The sequence below is a fragment of the Gopherus flavomarginatus genome, chromosome 12 (assembly GCF_025201925.1).
Source record: "Gopherus flavomarginatus isolate rGopFla2 chromosome 12, rGopFla2.mat.asm, whole genome shotgun sequence".
NCBI lineage: Eukaryota > Metazoa > Chordata > Testudines > Testudinidae > Gopherus > Gopherus flavomarginatus.
This window is the reverse complement of record NC_066628.1, coordinates 9258289-9280933: the sequence shown is the minus strand read 5'-3', so window position 1 is coordinate 9280933 and position 22645 is coordinate 9258289. Positions and strand designations below refer to the sequence as shown.

The 22645-nt window shown below is 45.2% G+C and overlaps 2 non-coding genes and 1 pseudogene across 2 annotated transcripts; 2 read left to right on the top strand and 1 right to left on the bottom strand.

The window, feature by feature from the left end:
* Positions 1–188: 188 nt before the first annotated feature.
* Positions 189–1075, bottom strand: LOC127033341 (olfactory receptor 12D1-like; annotated as a pseudogene).
* A 9400-nt stretch (positions 1076–10475) lies between these two features.
* TRNAK-CUU (transfer RNA lysine (anticodon CUU)) lies at positions 10476–10548 on the top strand. The gene has a single exon. It is a non-coding gene; the product is annotated as a tRNA-Lys (tRNA).
* Positions 10549–16896: 6348 nt separating this feature from the next.
* TRNAK-CUU (transfer RNA lysine (anticodon CUU)) lies at positions 16897–16969 on the top strand. The gene has a single exon. It is a non-coding gene; the product is annotated as a tRNA-Lys (tRNA).
* The last annotated feature ends 5676 nt before the right edge of the window (positions 16970–22645 follow it).

The following is a 22645-nucleotide window of genomic DNA, read 5'->3' as shown; positions in this document are numbered from 1 at the left end:
CTGCATCTTGGTCACTGCAAGAATGTCTCCAACAGTCTATTTTTCCAGGGAATATTGAAGATAGATCCTCTACATTATAATTCTCTTGGTCAACGTCTCTCCTTTTCACTTCAAAACAAGAAGCAGTCATTTTATTTAGTTCCTTTCAAGGAAGAGTTTTCTAGTGATGAATTTCCTGGTAGCGTATTTCACCTCACTGTTCTGCAGGGGTAGATGAGGGGATTCAGAGCTGGGGTGATGACACTGTACACTAGGGTGATGATCATCTCTTCTCCCTTGGAGCTTCCTGAAGAAGGACGCAAGTAGGCGAAGATTGCTGTCCCATAGTACAGTGCTATCACGGTGAGGTGGGAGGTGCAAGTGGAGAAGGCCTTTCTCCTGCTTTCCCGTGACCGGACCTGCAGGAAGAGGAAGGAGATGATGTAGAGGTAGGAGAGGAGCGTGATGATGAATGGACTCACACCAATAATCCCAGTGACGGTGTGGAGGAGGCTCAGGTTGAGGCGTGTGCTGCTGCAGGCCAGGCTCAGCAGGGGCTTGATGTCACAGAAGAAGTGGTGGATATGGTTGGGGCCACAGAAGTGCAACCGGGAGGTCATGATCGTGTGCATCAGGGCGTGAAGGAAACCAGTGGCCCAGGTGACTCCTGCCAGCAGCAGGTAGGCCTGTGGGCTCATGACCTGTGTGTAGTGCAGTGGGTTGCAGATGGCCACGTAGCGGTCGTAGGTCATGACAGCCAGCAGCATGGCCTCACTGCTGCCCAGGAAATGGAAGAAATGAAGCTGTGCCAGGCCGTTGGTGAGGGAAATGGTCTGGTGCCCTGAGAGGAAGCCGGCCAACATCTTGGGCACAGTGACTGTGGAGTAGAAGATGTCTAGGCTGGAGAGATTTCCCAGGAAGAAGTACATGGGGGTGTTTAGCCGGGGCTCGGCCAGTATCACAGCCACAGTGGCTCCATTTCCCAAAATGCTGGCCATGTAGAGCAGCAGGAAAAGGGTAAAGAGATAACACTGAAGAATCCTCATACTAGTGAGCCCAGGAAAACGAACTCGCTCACCTCTGTCTGGTTCTCCATCCCTGCAGGGGGAAGAGGACAAAGCAGCAGTAGGTGAAAGCAGCTTAAGGTTCCTCCCCCCTCTATGTTGCAGAACCTGGTACCAGTGCAATACATTGGGTTGGAGCCAGACATTTTGTGGTAGAGAGTTTTCTTTCTGCAGCCATAGGTGCATTCTGTATTCAGATAGAATTGTATAGTACAAAGAGGCAAAATAATAACGGATTTTTCATTTCTTTTTGAAGCTGAGATAGATTAGATTTGATTTGATTTTCTATCACTGCAGTGATAAGAGTAATGTATAAAAAGTAGGCATATTAATCATACTACTTTGCAGTTGCAAAAGCATCTTCCCAACCCATGTTGAAGTGGGACTCCAAAGTGCCTTACTCTCGCTCGTTAAACCTGACCATGGTCCTTGATTAATTCATTTGCAGCAGTTCCCAAGAGGTGAAGAACTCTTCACAGATAAACACTATGCATATCTGATAACGGGAAATAGCCACATGGAAAGCAGTCATTCCAGTAAAACACAGATCTCAGAGTGTTTTAGCTTTTTTTTGCAAAAGGGGTCCTGAAAGAAACAGGACAGACTCCAGTGAAAATTGTAGAGTGCTGATTTTCAAACTCTTATTGTTCTCTCTTTATTAGCCCAGTTTGCTATGAACATTCCAGATATTTTAATTGAACCAACATGAAACAAAATCAAGTATTCTTCAGAGTTTACATCTCATTGGTTTTCATTGCCCCTTCTGTGAGATTTTTAGGGGGGAAATGTTTAACACTCCTGTTGTTGTTAATTTATTTCTATTACCCACCACTCTCACTGCAACGAAGAGGAGGGGCACCTAGAGAAGAATTGACATGCTCCGAGTAGAGCTGGGGATCACTCATAGCATCTGGTACTCATTGTCACAGTTTAAGGCAACTGCACCTGGATTCTCCCCAGGGGTCCACTGAAGGTCTCATTTTAGGCTCCTCAGCCGTCACCTTTCTTTGGTAGAGAACCATGTTTCTCCCCCTCCTGACTAGGCTTTCTCCAGGCTGCACAGTTCTCTGCCTATACTTTTTAGCCAGACAGCCTACACATGCCAGCATCCGTGCTTTGTTTTCTCTCTGAAGGCTATGAACAGCTTAATGGCTCACAGTTATGTAACCATGCAGTTCCTTATAAGCAAGGACATTTATTGTAGGGTGAAAGCATTATAGAGTAAACATATTAAAAATAATAAAATAACCTACATGCATGCTAAAAAGACTAACAGAGGTCACCTAACTCCAGCCTCTGGCTCTGGTAGGTGTCAGTCCGTCAGATCCACAACTGGGTTTTCCCTGTAGTTACAAGTTCATAACTAATTCAGAACCAGAACAACCATGAAAAGTTCTGTCTTTCCTTTAGATATCTTGGGCCTTTGATCTTATCATCACGTAACAGGTCATCAGCAGACAATGGCTCACTGCTCAGGGTGTAGCTACAAGTGGCTGGGATTTTGCATAAGCATAGGTGGAGAATTTGCATTCACCTCCCCCTACATAGTTCTCAGGAATATCCCCCACTTTTGTCTCAAAAATCTGTTCTTGTCTGGCACATTTTTCAATTCAGTTTGTTGAACCCCCTACATCTCACATCTGTCACATCTCCCCCATTGAGAGGTAGCATACAATTCTGACCCACAATAATACAGAAACCATTCACTGAATACAATGGACCTCCAAAATACTTAAACTTAATCCAGTAAGGTATCCCAAGGATACTGCACGAAATTGCCATGTCTGGCACACTCATAATGGAGCTTAGACTGGAGGTTATCTGCTTAGAATCCTAGAAAATTAAAAGGAAGCTACATCTAGGGATCAATATGCCTAATAACAATTCATCTGGGCATTTCCCATCATGTCCACTATGATTTGTAATACCTTAGCAATTAGAGGTGACAACTGAGATTAGAGCCCTGTTTACACTGTATAGACACACAGTAAGAGATAGCCCTGCCCCAGTCCAGTGAGCTTACAAGCTAAATAAAGGGTGTGTGGTGAAACAAAGGGAGGAAAACACCTACCCAAGGTCACATAGCAGGTGAATGGCTGAGCTGGGGTAAACTATAGGCTTCCTGAGTCCTAACTGGTTGTTCTAGCCACTAAACTAGGCTTTTTTTTAAAAAAAAAAAAAAACAACCCTGCATTTCTATCTGCTATATCTCACATACAATTTATACAGGAATTATTTGGTGGGATTCTTCAGCTTATGTTATACATATGCTTTGAAGCATTTGTTTTTTATCTGTAAATGTCACTGAACATTGATTTCAATGTACACACTCAAACCAACGGAAAAATATTGCCATTGATCATTGAAATTTAGACATAGGCAAAGGTAGAAAAATGTTGCTGGAGCATTTATTAGAGTCAAACCTTAATGTGTATAAAATGAGCTATAATGAATGCTGCATAAGCGGACTAGGAGGTATCAGCTTTTTATCAGTAAATGTCATTAAATGTCAATTTCACCATGCACACACATAAAATATTGAAAAAATATTTCTGTTGATAATAGAAATGTATCGCTCAGCAACATAAGAAAAATGTTGCTTGAGAACTCATCTGAGTTTAATTTAAGGCTATTTACTTCGTATATTTGGACGTGTGACAGTGACAATTTGTGTTGTAAGGGTTATAAAGCTTAAACTTTTTGAATCTCAATGTCCACTGTCATTCCATAATTATTGTCTGACCTCCCGCCCCACCTAAATTTCCCACAGCTGTGAAAATTTAAAGTGATAAAAATGTTTACAAATAAACATTGATATTATCCAACAAAAATATATTTTAAAAAAAAGCAAAATTCGAATTTTTTCAAGCCTAGTTATACAGGATGTCAGACTAAATCATAATAATGGTCCCTTCTGGCCTTGAAATTCATGAATCTAGGAAACCTATGCCACCTTCTAAATGTGCTGCGTTTGAAACTCCTAGTCTAGAAGGCTACCTTAATTTTGGGGATAATACACAAGTTTCCGAAGCATTGGCTGTTAGGGCTACTTGCATTTCCAAAATCAGGAGCTTTTCAAAAGGAGTCTGAGGCAATTTGAAACTCCTGCCCTTGGTGATTCTCTCATGCTGTTCCCTCAAAGCTCAACCAGCGGCCACTTTGGTTGTCCTTGTAATGGAAACAATAACAATGACTGGTGTCAAAGGACGCTGAGAAGAAATAGCAGGAGTATCTGTCTGTTCAGAATAGAAGAGAGATGCAAGCTCCTATTGAATGAACTTCTGGATGGTGTGCTGAATCTGTGGAACAAATGAACCTTTTTATCATATTCACAGTCTGAATCACAGGAGGCAACCAATTTCCATTCTCTAGATGGCTCCTCTGGGGCAGAATCTCTGAACCACATGAGGGTCACTGGTATGGGCATAACAAGCCAAGAGTTCCCTACAGAGAACAAAGTCAAGCAGGCAGGAGCTGCTGGGAAAATAAAGAAAGAAAGCAAAAATCCTAAGGGAGTTAGGCACTCCACTTCCATTCAATATATTTGAATATCCCAGCCTAAAAAAAGAAAACCCTGCTTAGCAAATATTGTTGTTGGGTTTGTTTATTTTATTTTTACTAAAACCACTGAACTGGTCCACCATGATTCTGAATTTGGTTCACTGTGATTAATTGTTCCATTAGACCGTGAAGGGTTAAAACAGATTTAGCAAATTAGATGCAATTTTGCAGAGGGTATAGTATTTATGAACAGAACCAAAGCAACTCAGAGCATCAGTGTGGCAAAGAAGTGAGCAAATGTCCCCAGCCTACCGTGTTTCGGCAATGACTTGAAGACTTCATTCCCTACGGACATGACTGAGAGTGTGATCGAAATTTTTCAGATGAAAAGTAGGAAAATGGCCTTTTTTAAGCCCTCACTGAAGTCAACTGGAGTTTTTTTCAAGATTTTCCTATTCAATCTGCTAATCTGTCAATCCCAAACTAATAAAGCCTTGTTGGAGGAGTTGAGGAAGATTCTAATATGTATCTGACATGGTGATGACATTCAGAAGACTTCATTGTGTTGGGAAACTTTGATATCATTGTTGGGATTCCCTCCAAGACCTTTCCACTTGGCTCATCCAGAATACCTCACCCAGTTCTGGAACGCTTTATCCAGTTCTCTGGAATCCAAAAAAACCCATCTCATTTCAACTCCAGCTCAACACTAAGGCTTTTTTATTAGGCATGTAACAGCTCTTTATCCATGCTGGCCAGGCCCAGATCCAGGGGGCTTATGTGCAAGGTGATACCAGAATTCCAATTCATATCAAACACTACACACTTAATAGACATCTTCCCTAGCTACCAACATCTATGCGTCTTGCATGTAAGGACCAATAGCTTTGCAAATTTTGTACACACCAATCATTTTGCAGATTGTCTAAGGCAATCTTACCAGTTCAGGAAGTTCCCACCTACTTTATTTACTATTAACATACCCACAATAGTTAGTTTAGTAAACTTCTGCCTCCCTCATTTACTATAAACATATTCACAATAGTTATATCAGCAATTACTTGTCCATATTTAACCAATGAGTTCTTGGGGCACCTTAGAAACTAACAAATTTATTTGGGCATAAGCTTTTGTGGGCTATAACCCACTTCATCAGATGCATGGAGTGAAAAATACCGTAAGCAGGTATAAATATACAGCACATGAAAAGATGGGAGTTGCTTTACCAAGTGGAGTCAGTGCTAATGAGGCCAGTTCAATAATGGTAGATGTGGACCATTCCCAACAGTTGACAAGAAGGTGTAATTATCAACATAGGGAAAGTGATTTTTTGTAGTGACCCAGCCACTCCCAGCCTTTATTCAGGCCTAATCTGATAATGTCAAATTTTCAAATTAATTTGAGTCTATTTTTGAAGTTTTTTTGTTGAGGAATAGCCACTTTAAGTCTGTTATTGAGTGTCCAGGGAGACTGAAATGCTTTCCTACTGGTTTTTGAAAGTTACAATTCTTGATGTCTGATTTGTGTCCGTTTATTCTTTTGCCTAGAGACTGTCTGGTTTGGCCAGCGTACATGGCAGAGGGGCATTGCTGGCACATGATGGCATATATCACATTGGTAGATGTGCAGGTGGACGAGCCCCTGATGGCGTGGCTGATGTGGTTATGTCCTACGATGGTGTCGATTGAATAGATATGCCGACAGAGTTGGCAATGGGGTTTGTTGCAGGCACTGCTTTCTGGGTTAGTGTTTCTGTTGTGTGGTGAGTAGTTGCTGGTGAGTATTTGCTTCAGGTTAGGGGACTGTCTGTAAGTGAGGACTGGCCTGTCCCCCAAGGTCTGTAAGAGTGAGATCATCCTTCAGGATGGTTGTAGATCCTTCATGATGTGCTGGAGAGGTTTTAGTTGGGGGCTGTAGGTGATGGTTAGTGGCGTTCGGTTACTTTATTTGTTGGGCCTGTCTTGTAGTAGGTGACATCTGCGTACCCTTTTGTCTCTGTTAGTCTCTTTCTTCAATACCCCAGATGGGTATTACTTATTCATGTACGTGTGCGTCTCTCTCTGAGGGATTGCAGCAAATGTGGTTTTATCTTAAGGCTTGGCTATAGACAAAGGATCATGAGATGTGGCCTGGATGAAAGCTGGAGGCCTGTAGGTAAGTATACCGGTTAGTAGGTTTCTGGTATAGGGTGGTGTTTATGTGACCATCGCTTAATTGCAGTGTAGTGTCCAGGAAGTGGATCTTCTGTGTAGACTAGTCCAGGATGAGGTTGACGGTGGGGTGGAAATAGTTAAAATCCTTGTGGAATTACAAAAGGGCCTCCTTCCCGTGGGTCCAGATGATGAAGATGTCATCAACATAGTGCAAGTAGAGTAGGGCCGCTACGGGACAAGACCCAAGGAAGCGTTGTTCTGAGTAAGTCATAAAAACACTGGCAAATTGTGAGGCCGTTCGGGAACAATCTAAATGGAAAAATACAAGATTTAAGATGGATTCCAGTATTGTGGTCACTGTAAGACCCCTAGTCTCCATTCTTCTTGGCTTGGCCCACACGTACACAGGAAGGTTTGCAGGTCAAAAAACCATTTACAACCAATTGTCTGGGTCAATGGGAGCCGTCAAGGTTAAAAACCACCATTAATGGCCCACGCTTTGCATAATTACAATAGGATCTCAGAGTTAGACTTCATATTTCTAGCTTCAGATACAAGAAGGAGACATGCATACAAATAGGAGGCATTTCTTCAGTAACTTAGAACCTTTGTTATGATACCTTACAAGAGACCTTTTGCATAAAGCATATTCCAGTTACATCATACTCACCCTTATCAGCATATTTTCATAAAAACTACGGAGTGCAAAGTCACCGGGTGCCCTACCTACCCTGCTTTCGCTGCTTCCTGACAGCACAGAATTGACAACAAAAGAGCAAGGATACGAGGCTTCTAAAACGGAGAGAGCTGTTCTATCATGTCAACATCCTCTCAGGAGGTATCAAACTCCCTCTCTCACTTTCTATCCCCCAAATCCTATCAGCTCAATGATTTTTGTCTCTGGAAGAGCCTCGAGGGAGGCAGAAGAAGCAGAGAGGATTGCGATGGGAGTAAATAAAAAAGAGAAGAATTGTTCCTCTTGGGATTTTTTGTGTTTCCCTGCTGATCCTGATGGAGGAACGGGAAGCATAATTCCATTTTTTTTTGATGCCTCGGATTGGTTTCAGTTGGTGAAAATGAGCAGAGGCGTTCCTTCACTCTCTGCTCTTGTTCTCATAGGGGAATGGAGACTGGATCGGTTTCCCAATTTGGACAGGAAGTGGCTTGCAAAAGCCGAGGAGAACCTGCTTCCTGCCTGCACCGAGTTGACAAACTGGGGAAGCCAAAGCTGAGAGATCCTGCAGACAAAGTCAGAATGCTATCCGCTCACATGGAGGGGGAGCACAAGCCCCCCCGGGGTTTCTCTGCCCAAATTATAATCAGCTGACTGATTTTCCTGGACGAGCCTCTAGGTAGGCAGAAGAAGAAGTCAAGAGGGTTGCGATGGGGTAAATGAAAGCAGAGGACTCTTCCTCTTGAGTTTTCTTTGTCTTGCTCTTGTCATTCTGATGGATGAACCTAAAGCGTCATTTGAGCGTCTTTCAATGCTTTTCCTTGGGCTCAGCTTGTGATGCTGAGCACAAGGGGTCCTTCACTCTCTCTGCTTGGACCCTCTGTAATGGGGAATGAACCAGCTTTCGAAACAGCCTAGTGGAGCTGAACGCAAACAGCAAGAAACATCCAGGTTCACCTAAGATTAATCTTTTTCCTCCAATTTTCTTGGTGAAACAAAACAAAAACCTCCTTTTCATAAGAACTCAACTCCCATTCAGGCTCCAAACTCTTTTGCAAGATTTCCAGAAGGGCTCAACACCCTGAGTGCTGAGCTATTTTGGAAGAAAAAACAAACAAGGCCGGTACCAATTGTGAGCGCTGGCTGCTTGACTATGCGGCCCACCGCGCGGGAGTTTGAGGTTCTCGTTAAGCTAAGTGTCTCTATCCTAGTGTCCATCTTTTATTCCCCTAATAAGTGAGGGAGGAGATTAGAACACCTCAGAACGCACAGGGTTGTAGGAAACCTGCAACTTTAGATGAGGGTGATGGTGTCTAAAAACCAGATGTGACGTAGGTGTTGAAAGAGAGACACTGTCTTGGCCTTCTTGAGCGGTTCATACAATGTTGAAGAAAACAAGGGTTGAGAGAGCTGTTTCATGTCTCAGCATCAGGATGGCTGAGTGGTATAAGGCACTAGACTCAAGACTCTGCCCCCCCACAAGTGGGGCTTCTGGTCTCCCTCAGGTGGCATGGGTTCAAATCCCACTCCTGACACTACCTCAACAAGTGGCCTGGAAGAGCACTTGCTGAGGAGCTTTTGTAGAGAAGTTAGAGGGAATATTCAATACCTTCAGAATCCATGCGTTCAAGGCACCTAGTTGAGTAAATCCCTGTTTATTCCCCACCAGAAAGTTGGCATTGCTTGAAATTGATAAGGTATGGATGTCAAACCTACAGGCGGAGAAAGAAGGGAGCAGTACAGTAAACACTGATAAATGGATGGTAAGACTCTTAGTCTCAGGGTTTGGGCTTGAGCCCTAAACTGGGTGCTCTCACCTACTCTGGTTTGGCTGCTTCCTGAGGGTACAGAATTGACAACCTAGGGAGCAGAGATAGGAGGCAGCTACAACCAAGAGCCTTCTTAGATTGTGTCAACATCCTATCAGGAGGTCTCAAAGCCCCTCTCTCAGTTTCTATCTCAGAAATTCTATCAGCTCAAGGACCTTTTTCCATCCAAGAGCCACTAGGTAGGCAGAAGAAGAGGTGGAGAGGACTGCGATGGAGGTAAATAAAGCAGAGAAGAATTGTTCCTCTTGGGATTTTCTGGGTTTCTCTTGTGATCCTGACGGAGGAACCGGAAGCATACGCTGATTTTTTCAGGCTCCTTTCTGTCCAACAGATTAAGTTCGTCCTTTGTCCATTCCCCTGAGGGGTTAAGAGCTGGAACCCCTGTGCTCAGGATCACAACCGTAGCCCAACCGAAGGCACTGAACAAACTCAAATGATGTTTCGGCTTCCTCTCTCAGGATCACAAGACCAACACAAAGAAAACTCAAGAGGAACAAGCCTCCCCTCCTTTCGCTTACCCCAACGCACCCTCTCAGGGAAAGACACGCAGCCGATAGGAGTCCTTGCGTAGAAACTTAGGGACAGGTGTTCCTCCCCCTCCCTGGGAGCTGATAGCATTCTGACTCTGTGGAATGGGGCTCTGAGCATTGCCAGGTTGTCAGTTCTGTGCTCTCAGAAAACAGCCAAAATGCTCGAACCCCCACCCACTTCTCTCGGACCGCTGGGAACATGGTGTTTGCACAGGGGCTGCAAGCCCTTCTTTCCTGTCTTTGTCTACCCCGGCCCCTTCCCCACAAATGGTTTCATCGGACGCTGGAGGGACCTAACGACCTGCAGGTTTCCGCACCCACCTCCTAAAGCAAACAGTCCTTCCCTTCTCTGACATTCCTGGAGCCGCGCATCCTTGGGGGAGTTTTACCCCAGGGGGTTCTGATTCCCTGCAAAAAGATGTGTCTGGCGGCCGGCGGGGAACTGTCTTGTCTGCCCCCTGTTTGGTGCTGAGAAGCTTTTGTTGAGAAACAGCACCTCCTCCTGGTGGGAGAATCCTAAATTCCACCCTCCTGCACAGGTTTCTCTGAGCAGCTGCTAGATGAACCCCACTTCTCTGATCTAGACACCAGCATCTAACGAGCCTTGGAACGGGCCCTGTTTGCTAGCTGGAGAGCGAAAGAACCAGCAAAGAAGGCAAATATCAGGAAACGAATCTTAGCACGCAAAGAAACTTCCTTCGCTCTTCTTTTGCACTCTCTGAGCCCTTGCAATGCCTTCAGTCCTAGCCTGACTAACTCAGTTGGTAGAGCGTGAGACTCTTAATCTCAAGGTTGTGGGTTCAAGCCCCACGTCAGGCGTTTGATCTTGCACTCTTAGACATCACTCTCTCCCTTATGTTCTCAGGGCACAATGGAATCCACTCTTTGTTCTCCCAACCAGCTGAGGCTATCTGGAACCTTTAGTAGGTCATGAAGAGAAGACAAACTGACAACTTCATGCTCCTAAGAGAGTTGAGGCTCTTCTAGCCCAGGCAAGAGAGGGAAAAAGTTAACCTTTCAGAAGCTGATTGCCCCCCATCAGGGATCCATAGCTTCTCTACTTCTTTCTATATCTTCGCCAGTGCTCAGTAGTTGAGATAACTGCTTCTTTCTCAATTCCTCCACCAGCCCTCTTCATTGAGGTGGAGATTGCTTGAGGCTGATGATTCCAGCCACATCTTATTCATCCTCCTACATTTCTGTAAGCCCTTGGAGAGTAAAACAAAATAGCAATGAAACTGGTTTTTTTTAAAACAAACAGACAAACGAAAAGACGCGGCCTCAATGTATAACAATACTGGAAATTGTTTTAATATATTTTCTGTTTCTCTTTTATATCAGTTGACTGTGCTAAAAATAAGAAGGGAACCGTAAGGAAACGAAGAGCTCAGAGCTTGTGTTAACCTCCTTTGAAGAAGAACGAATGGCCTCAGTTGAACAGAAAGTAGGTCTAGAAAGTCAAGCCCAACAACCCAAAAGCAATCTCCCTGGTGGTCAAGTGGTTAGGCTATGGTGCTTTCATCACCAAGTGCCTGGGTTCACTTCCTCGTCAGGGAATTATTCTCTTCTTCAACAACAGTCTACCCTTCCTTCCAAACTTGTCCTTCAACATGAAGAATGCAACTTCCTGGCCTCCTCCAGAAAGCTTGAAAACTCTTTGGAGGCCATGGGGAAAGCAAAAGCTACCAACTACTACAATATGGCTCTCTGTCCCTTAAAGCCCAGCCTCCACACTCTTTCAGACAAATACACTCACTTGTGTGAACAATTCAGTTTTCCCTGTTACCTAGCCTAACCTAAATTAGAACAACATTGCAGATTTTTTTCTTTTTTTTCACTTTTCTTGCTGAAACCACACAATCATTTTGGGTCCACCAAAATATTTCACTAAACAGAATATTCATCCAAAAATCTTTCACCCAGCGCTATATACAAGTCTTTCGAAGTAACCACCCCAGAGAAAGATCATTAAGCTTTTCCATTCCTAAGATCTAGCTGCTGAAGACTTCTGAGCATGGGCTATGGGCCTTTCACCTCTAGGCCAATGGTTACCCTCTTGCTCAGGTGGCTACTGATGAAAGGCAACGGGGTTTAGTGGCAGATCCATTTCAGACTCCCTCTTCCAATGTCTACAGGGGGGTGTTTGTTTCGCATTGCATCTAAGAATAAAATCAATTCTCTTGAAACCTCAGCCTGTGCTCAAGCTAATTGTAGGTCAAGGAAGGAAGGTTTTGTTCATCCTCTTCTAGTAAATGCTCAAAGTTGTGAAGGTTCTTGGAGCTTCCAGACACATTGGCCAGAATTTTCAGAAGGTCTCACACCCACCACTAGGGACAGATTTTCAGAAGAACTAGGCTCCCAGTTAGGCACTAAAATCTTTAGCCAGATTGTCAAAAAGGCTCCACCTATTTTTCCAAAAGATGAGTTATTTTGGAAAAAAGCTTGTCAAGATTGTGGGTGCTGGTTACCTGTCTAAGTGGCCCACACTGCTGGCGTTGGAGGTTCACCATTGTTTTCTCAGAATGCGGTCTCCGTAGTCTGCCTCAGTTCTGGTGTCCATCTTTTATTCTCCTAATAAATCAGCAGGGAGACTAAAACAACATAGGACTCACAGGGCTCCTGGAAACCTGCCAATTTGGCTCACGGTGAAGGTGTATACAAATCATCTGTGCTATAGAAGGGCTCTGGGAGTTGAAAGAGTTGTGAATTTAATCCTCTAGGTTTTGGGCATAATCTGAACCTGTTTCAAAACCAATTCCTTAAATAGACCATAGTTTGAAGCCACAGCAATAGGCATCTTACTGAATATATCCAGAGCTTTCCCAGTCAATTTTGCAACCAAAGGAGTCATCTTTCCTTTCCCGAATAAGCACTTTGTCTGTCCTCCAGACAACACACTTAAAAATCACTACCAGTGTCTCAAAGCAATCAGCTGGGCACATATCCTGCTCGACAATGCCACTGTGATGGGTTTGGTCACAGAGATCCCCTTGGGACTGAAATTACTTCCGAGCCCGTTTTCCCTGCCAGCCTGGGACTCCAGAACTCTGCCTTGTTAAGCCAGACACCCTAGCCTGCTGCAACACAGACCCAGGCTCTGGGCCACACCCCCAAAGCTGCAGACTCTAACTAAAAACAGCTCAGCATCTGTCTCCAGCACCCAGACACTCAGCTCCCAGTGGGATCCAAAATCCCAAACAAATCCCTTGTACTCTCTATAAAGCTTACACAGGGTAAATTCCTAAATTCTTCACCCTCTAGATCACTGACAGAGAGATATGCACAGCGGTTTGCTCCCCCAGCAATTAATCACTTACTCTGGGTTTATTAAGAAACAAAAGTCATTTTAATTAAGTATAAAAAGGAGGAGTTAAGTGGTTTCAATCATAACAGACAGAACAAAGGAAGTCACCAAGCAAAATAAAACAAAACCTAAGCCTAAGACATAAAGAAACTGATTCCAGGGAACAGCTCACCCTCAGAGGTGGTTCCAATCAGCTTCTTTCACAGACTAGACACCTTCCTAGTCTGAGCCCAATCCTTTCCTCTGCTACGGTCCTTCTTACTTCCAGCAGACATCTTAGCAGGGGTTTTCTCATGACTGGCAGCCCCTTTGTCCTGCTTCACCCCCTTTTCTACCTTTGGCATAAGGTGGGAATCTTTTGTCTCTCTGGGTCCTCACTCTTCCTTCTAAATGGAAAAAGACCTGATTTAAGATGGATTCTAGGATCGTGGTCTCTGTAAGACCCCTAGTCTCCATTCTTCCTGGCTTGGCCCACACGTACACAGGAAGGTTTGCAGGTCAAAAAACCATTTACAACCAATTGTCTGGGTCAATGGGAGCCGTCAAGGTTTTCAGCCACCATTAGTGGCCCACGCTTTGCACAATTACAATAGGACCTCAGCGTTAGACTTCATATTTCTGGCTTCAGATACAAGAATGAGACATGCATACAAATAGGAGGCATTTCTTCAGTAGCTTAGAACCTTTGTTATGATACCTTACAAGAGACCTTTTGCATAAAGCATATTCCACTTACATCACACTCACACTTATAAGTATATTTCCGTAAAACGTATGGAGCGCAATGTCACCGAGTGCCCTACCTACCCTGCTTTCGCTGCTTCCTGACGGCACAGAATTGACAACAAAGGAGACAGGATAGGAGGCTTCTAAAACCGAGAGAGCTCTTTGATCGTGTCAACATCCTCTCAGGAGCTATCAAACCCCCTCTCTCGTTTTCTATCCCCCAAATCCTATCAGCTCAATGATTTTTCTCCCTGGAAGAGCCTCGAGGGAGGCAGAAGAAGCGGAGAGGATTGCGTTGGGGGTAGATAACAGAGAGAAGAATTGTTCCTCCGGATTTTTCTTTGTTTCTCTGGTGATCCTGACGGAGGAACGGGAAGCGTAATTCCATTTCTTTCAATGCTTCGAATTGGGTTCAGTTGGTGAAAGTGAGCAGAGGAGTACCTTCACTCTCTGCTCTTGTTCTCACAGGGGAATGGAGACTGGACCGGTTTCCCAATTTGGACAGAAAGTGGCTTGCGAAAGCTGAGGAAAGCCTGCTTCCTGCCTGCACCGAGTTGACAAACTGGGGAAGCCAAAGCTGAGAGACGCCCCCTCCCCTTAGACCAAGTCAGAATGCTATCCGCTCACATGGAGGGGGAGCACAAGTCCTCCCTGGGTTTCTCTACCCAAATTATAATCAGCTGAGTGATTTTCCTGGACGGGCCTCTAGGCAGGCAGAAGAAGAAGTCAAGAGGGTTGCGATGGGGTAAATGAAAGCAGAGGACTCTTCCTCTTGAGATTTCTTTGTCTTGCTCTTGTCATTCTGACAGATGAACCTAAAGTGTCATTTAAGCGTGTTTCAATGCTTTTCCTTGGGCTCAGCTTGTGATGCTGAGCACAGGGGTTCCTTCGCTCTCTCTGCTTGGACCCTCTGTAATGGGGAATGAACCAGCTTTCAAAACAGCCTAGTGGAGCTGAATGAAAATGGCAAGAAACATTCAGGTTCACCTTAGATTAATCTTTTTCCCCCAATTTTCTTGGTGAAACAAAACAAAAACCTCCTTTTCATAAGAACTCAACTCCAATTCAGGCTCCAAACTCTTTTGCAAGATTTCCAGAAGGGCTCAACACCCTGAATGCTGAGCTATTTTGGAAAAAAAAACAAACAAGGCCGGTACCGATTGTGAGTGCTGGCTGCTCGACTATGTGGCCCACCGTGCGGGACTTTGAGGTTCTCATTAAGTTAAGTGTCTCTATCCTAGTGTCCATCTTTTATTCCCCGAATAAGTGAGGGGGGAAGATTAGACAGCTCAGAATGCACAGGGTTGTAGGAAACCTGCAACTTTAGATGAGGGTGCTGGTGTCTAAAAACCAGATGTGATGTAGGTGTTGAAAGAGAGATGCTGTCTTGGCCTCCTTGAGCGGCTCATACAAAGTTGAAGAAAATAAGGGTTGAGACAGCTGTTTGGTGTCTTAATGTCAGGATGTCTGAGTGGTCTAAGGCACCAGACTCAAGGCTCTGTCTTTCCCACAAGGGGGCCTTCTGATTTCTCTCAGGTGGCATGGGTTCAAATCCCACTCCTGACACTACCTCAACAAGTGGTCTGGAAGAGCACTTGCTGAGGAGCTTTTGTAGAGAAGTTAGAGGGAATATTCAATACCTTCAGAATCCATGCGTTCAAGGCACCTAGTTGAGTAAATCCCTGTTTATTCCCCACCAGAAAGTTGGCATTGCTTGAAATTGATAAGGTATGGATGTCAAACCTACAGGCGGAGAAAGAAGGGAGCAGTACAGTAAACACTGATAAATGGATGGTAAGACTCTTAGTCTCAGGGTTTGGGCTTGAGCCCTAAACTGGGTGCTCTCACCTACTCTGGTTTGGCTGCTTCCTGAGGGTACAGAATTGACAACCTAGGGAGCAGAGATAGGAGGCAGCTACAACCAAGAGCCTTCTTAGATTGTGTCAACATCCTATCAGGAGGTCTTAAAGCCCCTCTCTCAGTTTCTATCTCAGAAATTCTATCAGCTCAAGGACCTTTTTCCATCCAAGAGCCACTAGGTAGGCAGAAGAAGAGGTGGAGAGGACTGCGATGGAGGTAAATAAAGCAGAGAAGAATTGTTCCTCTTGGGATTTTCTGGGTTTCTCTTGTGATCCTGACGGAGGAACCGGAAGCATACGCTGATTTTTTCAGGCTCCTTTCTGTCCAACAGATTAAGTTCGTCCTTTGTCCATTCCCCTGAGGGGTTAAGAGCTGGAACCCCTGTGCTCAGGATCACAACCGTAGCCCAACCGAAGGCACTGAACAAACTCAAATGATGTTTCGGCTTCCTCTCTCAGGATCACAAGACCAACACAAAGAAAACTCAAGAGGAACAAGCCTCCCCTCCTTTCGCTTACCCCAACGCCACCCTCTCAGGGAAAGACACGCAGCCGATAGGAGTCCTTGCGTAGAAACTTAGGGACAGGTGTTCCTCCCCCTCCCTGGGAGCTGATAGCATTCTGACTCTGTGGAATGGGGCTCTGAGCATTGCCAGGTTGTCAGTTCTGTGCTCTCAGAAAACAGCCAAAATGCTCGAACCCCCACCCACTTCTCTCGGACCGCTGGGAACATGGTGTTTGCACAGGGGCTGCAAGCCCTTCTTTCCTGTCTTTGTCTACCCCGGCCCCTTCCCCACAAATGGTTTCATCGGACGCTGGAGGGACCTAACGACCTGCAGGTTTCCGCACCCACCTCCTAAAGCAAACAGTCCTTCCCTTCTCTGACATTCCTGGAGCCGCGCATCCTTGGAGGAGTTTTACCCCAGGGGGTTCTGATTCTCTGCAAAAAGATGTGTCTGGCGGCCGGCGGGGAACTGTCTTGTCTGCCCCCTGTTTGGTGCTGAGAAGCTTTTGTTGAGAAACAGCACCTCCTCCTGGTGGGAGAATCCTAAATTCCACCCTCCTGCACAGGTTTCTCTGAGCAGCTGCTAGATGAACCCCACTTCTCTGATCTAGACACCAGCATCTAACGAGCCTTGGAACGGGCCCTGTTTGCTAGCTGGAGAGCGAAAGAACCAGCAAAGAAGGCAAATATCAGGAAACGAATCTTAGCATGCAAAGAAACTTCCTTCGCTCTTCTTTTGCACTCTCTGAGCCTTTGCAATGCCTTCAGTCCTAGCCTGACTAGCTCAGTTGGTAGAGCATGAGACTCTTAATCTCAAGGTTGTGGGTTCAAGCCCCACGTCAGGCATTTGATCTTGCACTCTTAGACATCACTCTCTCCCTTATGTTCTCAGGGCACAATGGAATCCACTCTTTGTTCTCTCAACCTGCTGAGGCTGTCTGGGACCTTTAGTAGGTCATGAAGAGAAGACAAATTGACAACTCCATGCTCCTAAGAGAGTTGAGGCTCTTCTAGCCCAGGCAAGAGAGAGGAAAAGTAACCTTTCAAATGCTGACTGCCCCCTATCAGGGATCCATAGCTTCTCTACTTCTTTCTCTATCTTCACCAGTGCTCAGTAGTTGAGATAACTGCTTCTTTCTCAAATCCTCCACCAGCCCTCTTCATTGGGGTGGAGATTGCTGGAGGCTGATGATTCCAGCCACATCTTATTCATCCTCCTACATTTCTGTAAGCCCTTGGAGAGTAAAACAAAATAGCAATGAAACTGGTTTTTTTTAAAACAAACAAACAAACGAAAAGACGCGGCCTCAATGTATAACAATACTGGAAATTGTTTTAATATATTTTCTGTTTCTCTTTTATATCAGTTGACTGTGCTAAAAATAGGAAGGGAACCGTAAGGAAACGAAGAGCTCAGAGCTTGCGTTAACCTCCTTTGAAGAAGAACGAATGGCCTCAGTTGGACAGAAAGTAGGTCTAGAAAGTCAAGCCCAACAACCCAAAGGCAATCTTCCTGGTGGTCTAGTGGTTAGGATTTGGTGCTTTCATTACCACAGTCTGGGTTCAATTCCCAGCCAGGGAATTACCCTCTTTCACAAAGATCTACCTTTCCTTCCTAATTTGCCATTCAACAGGAAGAATGCAACTTCCTGGCCTCCTCCAGAAGGCTTGAAAACTCTTTGGAGGCCATGGGGAAAACAAAGCTTCCTTCTAGCAAATACTACAATATGGCTTTCTGCCCCTTAAAGCCCAGCCTCCACACCCTTTTAGACAAATACGCTCACTTGTGCAAACAACTTAGCTTTTCCTTGTTACCTAGTGTCATGGTATAATTCCCCACTCTGACCCTTAGTGTCCAAAAGATGGGGTACCAGCATGAATTCCTCTAAGCTCAATTACCAGCTTAGTACTTGTAGCACTGCCACCAACCAGGAATTCCAGTGCCTGGTACACTCTGGTCCCCCCAAAACCTTGCCCTGGGACCTCCAAGACCCAGACCTTCTGGATCTTAACACAAGGAAAGTAAGCCCTTTCCCTGACCGTTGCCTCTTCCAGGCTTCCCCTCCCTGGGTTACCCTGGAAGATTACTGTGATTCAAAACTCCTTGAATCTTAAAACAGAGAGGAAAATTCACCTTTTCCCTTCCTTCTCTCTCCCCCTCCCAGACTCTCCCTGAGAGAGAAAGTAATCCTAACACAGAGAGAAAATAACCTCTCTCTCCCCCCTTTCCCTCCTTTCTCCCCACCAATTCCCTGGTGGATCCAGACCCCGTCCCCTGGGGTCTCACACCAGAATAAAAAAACAATCAGGTTCTTAAACAAGAAACTTTTAATTAAAGAAAGAAAAAACAGTAAAAATTATCTTTTTAAATTTAAATGATGGAATAGATACAGGGTCTTTCAGCTATAGACACTGGGAATACCCTCCCAGCCTAAGTATACAAGTACAAATTAAAATCTTTTCCGCAAAATACTAGTTTGAATTCCTTTCAGCCAAATACACATTTGAACTCCTTCCAACCAAATACACATTTGCAAATAAAGAAAACAACCATAAGCCTAACTCGCTTTATCTACCTAGTACTCACTATTCTGAACTTGTAAGAGCCTGTATCGGAGAGATAGGAGAGAAACCTGGTTGCACATCTGATCCCTCTGAGCCCTCAGAGTGCACAACAACCAAATCCTAACAGCACACATAAAAACTTCCCTCCCTCAAGATTTGAAAGTATCCTGTCCCCTGATTGGTCCTCTGGTCAGGTGACAGCCAGGCTTACTGAATTGGTTAACCCTTTACAGGCAAAAGAGATATGAAGTACTTCTGTTCTATTAACTCTTACTTATCTGTTTACGACACCTAGCCTAACCTAAATTAGAACAACATTGCACTTTGACCCAAGATCTTTTTCTTTTTTTTCACTTTTCTTGGTGAAACCAAACCAAACCAAACAATCATTTTGGGTCCACCAAAATATTTCACTAAACAGAATATTCATCCAAAAATCTTTCACCCAGCGCTATATACAAGTCTTTCGAAGTAACCACCCCAGAGAAAGATCATTAAGCTTTTCCATTCCTAAGATCTAGCTGCTGAAGACTTCTGAGCATGGGCTATGGGCCTTTCACCTCTAGGCCAATGGTTACCCTCTTGCTCAGGTGGCTACTGATGAAAGGCAACGGGGTTTAGTGGCAGATCCATTTCAGACTCCCTCTTCCAATGTCTACAGGGGGGTGTTTGTTTCGCATTGCATCTAAGAATAAAATCAATTCTCTTGAAACCTCAGCCTGTGCTCAAGCTAATTGTAGGTCAAGGAAGGAAGGTTTTGTTCATCCTCTTCTAGTAAATGCTCAAAGTTGTGAAGGTTCTTGGAGCTTCCAGACACATTGGCCAGAATTTTCAGAAGGTCTCACACCCACCACTAGGGACAGATTTTCAGAAGAACTAGGCTCCCAGTTAGGCACTAAAATCTTTAGCCAGATTGTCAAAAAGGCTCCACCTATTTTTCCAAAAGATGAGTTATTTTGGAAAAAAGCTTGTCAAGATTGTGGGTGCTGGTTACCTGTCTAAGTGGCCCACACTGCTGGCGTTGGAGGTTCACCATTGTTTTCTCAGAATGCGGTCTCCGTAGTCTGCCTCAGTTCTGGTGTCCATCTTTTATTCTCCTAATAAATCAGCAGGGAAACTAAAACAATGTAGGACTCACAGGGCTCCTGGAAGCCTGCCAATTTGGCTCCTGGGGAAGGTGTATACAAATCATCTGTGCTGTAGAAGGGCTCTGGGAGTTGTAAGAGTAGTGAATTTAACCCTCTAGGTTTTGGGTGTAATCTGAAACTGTTTCAAAACCAATTCCTTAAATAGACCATAGTTTGAAGCCTCAGCAATAGGCATCTGACTGAATGTATCCAGAGCTTTCCCAGCCAATTTTGCAACCAAAGTAGTCATCTTTCCTTTCCCGAATAAGCACTCTGTCTGTCCTCCAGACAACACACTTAAAAATCTCTACCAGTGTCTCAAAGCAATCAGCTGGGCACATATCTTGCTTGACAACACCACTGTGATGGGTTCGGTCACAGAGATCCCCTTGGGACTGAAATTACTTCTGAGCCCATTTTCCCCACCAGCTTGGGACTCCAGAACCCTGCCTTGTTGAGCCGGACACCCTAGCCTGCTGCAACACAGACCCAGGCTCTGGGCCACACCCCCAAAGCTGCAGACTTTAACTAAAAACAGCTCAGCACCTGTCTTAGTTTTTCCTTGTTACCTAGCCTAACCAAAATTATAACAGCATTGCAGTCTGACACAAGATTTTTTTTTCCACTTTTCACAGTTTTTTCCACAGACTGGACTCCTTCCTAGTCTGGGCCCAATCCTTTCCCCTGGTACAGTCCTGGTTAGTTCCAGCAGACATCTTAGGTGGTAAGCAGGGGGTTTCTCATTACTGGCAGCCCCTTTGTCCTGCTTCTCCTCCTTTTATAGCTTTGGCATAAGGCAGGAATCTTTTGTCTCTCTGGGTCCAGACGTGGGTAGGGCCTTGGAGGACAGTGTGGAGTAGGGGCAGGTCCTAGGGCGGAGCAGAGATAAAGCACCCCCTGTGGAAATGGGAAAGTTGGCGCCTGTGATCATAACTATATATTTAAAAGATATGCATAAGACATCAGCATAGTGGGTGTGTGAGACTCTGATGCAAATGTGCAAGCACAATCCCATATATCCAAAATAGCCATAGACACCATACATACAGGCTAAATACCCGTATAAATCTAGTAGGTGAATTACATTTCCCCACCATGTATATGGGAATTTTTCTAATTTCTGTCTTTTTCTATCACTCCGTTTGGAAGTTTCGGACATTTTTCCTGTTCCAATAACCCCCATATCGCTGCGACGAGGTGGAGAACTCACACTTTCAAACTATCTGTTAGACCATTTTGCTGTCTCACCTTGGAGTGTGTTGGTAGCTCACATTCACAAACTAATTTAACCTCCCACAACCTCTATGAGTTCAGGAAAGTTTGCAATCCCCACACTCCTGATGGAGAATCTGAGGCATGGAGCAGTCTAATGACTCACTTCAAATTACACAGGAATCCTGAGGCAACGCCAAGAAAGGAGCCTGCATCTCCTGAGTCCAAAGCTAACATCTGAACTACACGGCCATTCTTCCTTCCCTTGTCACAGCTAGAATAGCAGTACATTGAAATCCAAGGGATATTTTTTCTCCCATGCCATCCATCTCCAATCTCCTGCTTCCTCATCCTGGAGGTTCTTGATTGCCCCGGGACACAAACTTTCACTCGTTTGGGAGTCTGTGTTTTGCATCTGTAAGCAGAGTCAGGATAAGCTCTACCCTGACATCTGGTGGAAAAAATGTCAGAGAGTGTATTTGCATAGGCACGCCTACCCTATCCCAGACTGCTGAGCGGTGGGACTGCTTGGTGACAAATGACTCACCCTCAGTTGGGTGGTACTTGCTAGACAAGGGACATGGGTTCCAAAACCCAGTGAACAGAGAGAGGCTGGGCACAGGTATCTGTGCTTGGTGGGGCAGTCTCCTTGTGGAGCCAGAAGCACCAGTTGCACCTCCTCCTCTCTCCACTGTGGAATGTCAGAGTTGAATTTTTTTTGTTCCCTCAAGAATCTAAGTACAGGTTACTGAGCTGAGCACACATTGGGCTAATGGTGCACTAACACTGGGGCTCCCCCACGAAGACCTGAGATCACTAAGAGTTGAAATCACTAAAGAGCTAAAATTACTGAGTTGGGAGCACTGAGTACTGTGCTAACTAGTGGGGGAGCCTGAGCTGGTGGAGTGGAGCAGTTGCAGGGATGGCTGGAGCGGATCACGGGACAGCTAGTGGCAGCAGAGCGGCTGGCAGAGCGGAGTAGCTGTGGGATGGGTGGAGCGGCCCACAGAGTGAGCGGAGCTGAGCAGTTTGCAGAAAGAACTGGAGCAGCTCATGGAGCAGAGCAGCTGGTGGAGCGGAGCAGTTCCTGAGGACGGCTGGAGGAGCAGAGTGGAGCAGCTGGTAAAGCGGAGCAGTTCGTGGAGAAGGCGGAAGCAGAACCCACGGAGAGGCAGGGCAGTTGGCCCCGGACCACGTAAGGTGCCCTTTTCTACCCAGGCTGGGGGGAGGGACCTCTACAGATAAACTCTCGAACTCTGGGGTGGCATTGACCAGAGACTTTTGGGTTGTTGGACTTTGGGGTGATTGGACTTAAAACCCTAAGGGGAAAAAGGACAGTGCCAAATGTACTTGGAGGTGGGTTTTTGTTTATGGTTTGTGTTATAACCCTGTTTGTGGTGTTTCTCCAATGGGATGCCGCATTGATTCCTTCCTTTATTAAAAAAGATTTTGCTACACTCAGACTCCGTGCTTGCGAGAGGGGAAGTATTGCCTCCTAGAGGCGCCCAGGGGGGTGTGGTATGTGAGTGTCCCAGGTCACTGGGTGGGGGCTCGAGCCGGTTATGCATTGTGTTACTGAAACGGAACCCCTGGATACTGAACCCGGCCCTTGTTGCTG